Source organism: Triticum aestivum, chromosome 4A, assembly GCF_018294505.1.
Source record: "Triticum aestivum cultivar Chinese Spring chromosome 4A, IWGSC CS RefSeq v2.1, whole genome shotgun sequence".
In the NCBI taxonomy this organism is placed as follows: domain Eukaryota; kingdom Viridiplantae; phylum Streptophyta; class Magnoliopsida; order Poales; family Poaceae; genus Triticum; species Triticum aestivum.
This window is the reverse complement of record NC_057803.1, coordinates 17,888,802-17,893,883: the sequence shown is the minus strand read 5'-3', so window position 1 is coordinate 17,893,883 and position 5,082 is coordinate 17,888,802. Positions and strand designations below refer to the sequence as shown.

Below are 5,082 nucleotides of genomic sequence, written 5' to 3'. Positions count from 1 at the left end.
TGAACTGAATGTTGCGGGCATGAGACTTCTATTCAAAACTAAGGGCCTCTTAAATCAAACGATTTTCATATGGAAATTTGGAAGGATTAAAATCCTTAGGCACTTTTTTCTACGACGTTTGTTTGATTCGTCGGACTGAATCCTATAGGAAAATTTCCTTGCATCCATGCAAACCTCTTGCAAAGAATCATTCCCTTGATGCAATCAAACAAGCTAAAAATTCTGTAGGATTCAAATGGACATGAAATTACAATCATATATCTTTTCTATTCCTGTGTTTTCGGAATCCCGTGAATCAAAAAGGCCCTAGGAGTATGTATATGCCTCGTGCATATACAAACTAGCGCGGTACTTGCAGAGACGACACAAACTCCTGCTCTTGGCTGAACTGTCGTGAGCCGTGCTCACCAATCACTGGGACATCGCCACCACAGCGCGGCAGTGGCGCCACCTGTTCCTGGCCGGCCGGCCGTGCAACACGGCGCCCAGTTAAGAGCTGCAGCCTCATCTCCACATCTTTCATGGTAGGCCTGTTCCCTCGAGTGAGACTGAGGCACTCTTCTGCCAACCGAGCCACGCACATGACCTCTTCCTCGCTGAGTCCTTCCTCCAACAAGATGTGCACGTCCAGTGTCTCCTGGAAAGGCCTCCTCTCCCTCATAGCCCACAGGAAGTAGCTAGATAGGTTTTGCTTCTCGCCCTGCTCGTTCTCGATGATGGGTTTCCTTCTTGTCAGCAGCTCAACAAGGATCACCCCGAAGCTGTAAACGTCGCTTTTCTCGTTGAGCATACCGGTGTGGTAGTACTCCGGATCCAGGTACCCGAATGTGCCCTGGACAGCGGTCACCAGGTGTGTCTGATCCATCGGGATCAGCCTCGATGCGCCGAAATCTGATACCTTGGCGGTGCAGCTGTCCGTCAGGAGCACATTCATGCATTTGACGTCCCTGTGTAGGATGGACACAGAAGCTGCGGAGTGCAGATACGCGAGGGCTCCGGCGATCTCGATGGCGATCCTCAAACGCTCCTTCCAGGACAAGGGCGACACGCCACCGTCCTGCTTCGACCCGGAGGAGCGGTGCAAGAGGTCGTAGAGCGTGCCATTGGAGACGAACTCGTAGACGAGCAGGGGGACCTCTGACTCGAGGCAGCATCCATGGAGCTTCACCACGTTGCGGTGGTTGATCTGCGAAAGGATGGCCACCTCGTTGATGAACTGGTCAATCTCGCTCATCACCACACGCGTTGACTTCTTGATGGCGACAACGCGCTGGTCGGCCAGGAGGCCCTTGTAGACGGTGCCATGCCCCCCGCGCCCGACTACACGAGTGTGCTCGAAATTGTTGGTTGCCTTCTGCATCTCATCCAGGGAGAATATCTTCGTGCCGTCGCTGGCACTTTCGTCTGAAGAGACGAGCTGTTGTAGCAGAATGCCTCTATTCTTATGGAAATGCCTCTTTCTCAGACGTTTCTCGACGTTTCTCTTCCATCTCCGCGTCACAACGGCAGCAATCACAGCAAGAAAGAGGATTGCACCACCACTGCCTAGTCCAATGCTGACACCTGCATTGGTTGGGTTGACCGTCCGTTTAAGTCAAATACATATGGAAGCAATAATGCAAACAAACACTACTGAAATGACCATAAAGTGGTACAAATCGCTTACCTAATATTACAGTACTGGTGCATGTATAGCTCCCGAATTTATTGTGGCATATACCATTGCAGATGTATTTATCTGGCTGTAGGCACTCGTTGGTATCTGTAAATCACATAATATATAGTACTCCCTCCGTTTTTATTTACTCCGCATATTAGCTTTGGTCAAAGTCAAACTGTATAAACTTTGACAAAGTTTGTAGACAAAAATATTAACATATACAATAAGAAATCAACACCATTAGATTCATTATCAAATGTACTCCCACATACCATAAATTTGTTATGGTAAATATTTATATTTTCTTCTATAAACTTGGTCAAACTTTAGAAAGTTTGATTTCAGTCAACTCTAATATGCGAAGTAAACAAAAACGGAGGGAGTATCAGTGGTGAATGGTGATCCATACGAAACTATGGAATATGTGTACTGGACTACTCGCCCCAATCAAATATAACTGAACTATAATTAATGTGAGAGATCATGTGTGTATATATAACAACCTGTGCATCCATCCTTGATGTAAGGATTTCCTTCAAAACCAGAAGAACACTTGCACCGGTAACCCAGATGTTTGAGTGTTCCATCATCGGTGACATCGATGCACTCGCTATGGGAGCTCAAGCATCTGTACTCGCTCTTGTCTAGCTTTGCATGTTCGCATGCCATTTTGTCAACAGCCCATTTCACCACTCCCCATTTCCCGGACAAGGAGTAGAGCGCAGAGTTTGAGCCCGATCCAGAGAAGAAACCGTCCGGCTCAGATTCCTCACGAATGTGCAAGACACCATCGTCAAGAGATATGTCACTTACGACCATTCGACTAGTCAATTCAAGGACAGGAAGAACGGTCCCTGGCATACATGCTAAGTAGAGATGGGCAGCTGCAAAGTAGCCTAGCTTTGTGCCGAAGGGGAACGGGATGGCGATGTTCCCACATGATGTTGGACAATCTGTTCCAGGCTTGATGGAGCCATAAACTGTTTTTTTTTTGAAAGATCCAGCACTGCTGGCTTTTCATTGATTAAGCAGGGAGCATGCGGAAAAAAAATTCATGATCAAGTGATCATGGTGGGGGTTACAGAGTTGGCGCCACTAGAGAGGTCGCCATTTGCCTAAAAATTGAACAGAGATCAGGCTGGGTCACCAAGTGGTGTTTCCAGGCATTTGTATGGAGCCATAAACTGTTGACGTTGAAACACAACGCCAAGGAGTTTGGCAGGTTAGGTGTTCATGATCACTAAAAATAATGCCAAACTTTTGAGGCAACAAAGCAATAAAACTCATACTGTCTGAAAAAATTAAATAAAAATAGTGGAAGGGCATGGCAAACAAAAATGAGTTTAATTGGTGGGTTAGGTGTTCATAACCTCGGAGATTATTTACTTGTGCTTGTTAGCCGGCCTTTGGGATCAAAAGATCTCACATGGAAGATAACCAGCTTTGAAAAATAATACAATCTTGTAAATATACTACTTATCAGCTAATAGACATCGGACTAATATATGGACTAATTAATGTTTCTCATTTTTTGAAGGAGTGGCCTAGGCTTCTCAAGCTTGTACAGTGGGGTAAATTAAAGATGGAAAACTGGGGATTGTAAACATGTAAGTTTTTTGTTTGGGCACTGCTACCTATTGAATTCATGCTCCAATCAATTCATCAAAATGTCCGAACTGATGAAGAGAGGAGTAGAATATATTTCAACCCGTCCTCTCACGTCTATTTTTTTTAATACTATATGCTATCAGGGTTTTGAACTCTAAGACCTCTTGCCTCCGGTACTCCTATACCTTGCTACACAGTGTGGGGATCTGTACATGATTGTTGATGAAAAGAACAACTCTGTTGCTGATGTGTGGGATGGGGTGAATTTGGAATTAACTTTTTGTAGAATGAACTGTCAATGAAAAGAAGGTACATATACAAAAACCAAAAAATAGTCCCATGCATATACTTGCTGACCTGGCGGAGGTAGAGGCGGTTGAGGCAGCGGAGGTGGTTGGTATTCCGGGCAGCCATCATGGACGTAGGCAATAGCAAAAGTATCCACCGATGCTCGAGTCCTGGCACTTGCTGTGCTTACTAACACTGTAACACATGCGTAGCTAGCCCTGTCCTCTATGGCGCGCTTGCAGTTGGGCTGGTAGGGGATAGACCATTCCAGTTTACCAAATTTGGACACTCGTGATGGCAACTTGAAGGGTCGTCTTAGGGCATCAATTGGCTTGAAGTGCATCTGAAACAGACTGCTGCGCACCACGGCGTGCACCATGGTCGAGCCTGCAGAATCACCGACGATTCGTGTGATGTTGAGGGTGAAGGCCCTCAAGTTGACCCGTATGTCGATGGAACAGCATCCGATGCCATCACACGGCCCCATGGGTAGCTTCTCCATGATCTGAGCTTGGGCACAGATAGCGGAGCAGCTCCCAACCTCCACGGCCGAGCTGAACATTGAGGCCGTAATGCCGCAGCCAAAAATATACAAGGACAGGTTTGACGAGCCAGATATGGCGAAGGGCCTACCTGGAGCTTCCCAGTGGATGGAGCAGTCGCGGACACACTCGGAACCATTTTCACCGAGTAGGAAAAATTGGCGTACACGAAGGTGGAATCCACAAAGGGGACCGCCCCAGGGGCGAGTTGCCCTTGTTCAGCACCAGATAACTGGTGTTGGTGTGCTTGTCGACAGTACATGTGAGATTGAAACCAGGCAAGGAGCATGAAGGACCTAGTCCGAACGGATAAGGTATCCTATCACTACTATGACCACAGGTGTCGGAGCAGTTTCTTCTAGCCATGGTCAGTGCCATGGCCATTGTTGTCAACGGCAGCACGAGCACTGTTGCAAGCACGAGCGATGCCATGGCCGTGCTCATCTTGTGTATGCATGTATTGTGTTGGGATAGATAGCACCGGCAGTGGTGCTTCTTCAACTTGTTAGTTTGTGCTATATATATAGAGAAGTGCATCGCTGCACGCAGTGGCATCTGCACGCAGCGCATCAACGACGCGTACTGGATCGCGATTCGCATCAGCCAACCATGCTACTTGGAGTATAGAGGAACGTTGGAGAGCGATATAGTACTTCTAGCATCTAGTAGTACGCCGGATGCATGCATCTTGGGTCCCACTGACTGACTAGCTAGTTATAGTGGAACGATTCATTGAAGATGACTAGCTACCGCGGAACGACTTGCGGGCCGTGGAAAAAGGGGCAATATAGTACTATTGTTGACTAGTTAAGTACTCTGTAGTCATGACTCACAACTTTTTCTCTTTTGATTTGACAAAATGCGCCGAAAGTACATTAGTACCTGGCTACGAGGGCAGGGGGAGATGGCTTGCGACCTACGTTGGCGCGTCACGTACGCGGCTGACTTTGAGAATTGAGACAGCGCAGCAGATCAAGTTTGCCG

General features: G+C 47.2%; 1 pseudogene; it reads right to left on the bottom strand.

Annotated features, from left to right (window-relative positions):
* Positions 1-340: 340 nt before the first annotated feature.
* Positions 341-4,668, bottom strand: LOC123084846 (wall-associated receptor kinase 1-like; annotated as a pseudogene).
* Between the last annotated feature and the right edge of the window lie 414 nt (positions 4,669-5,082).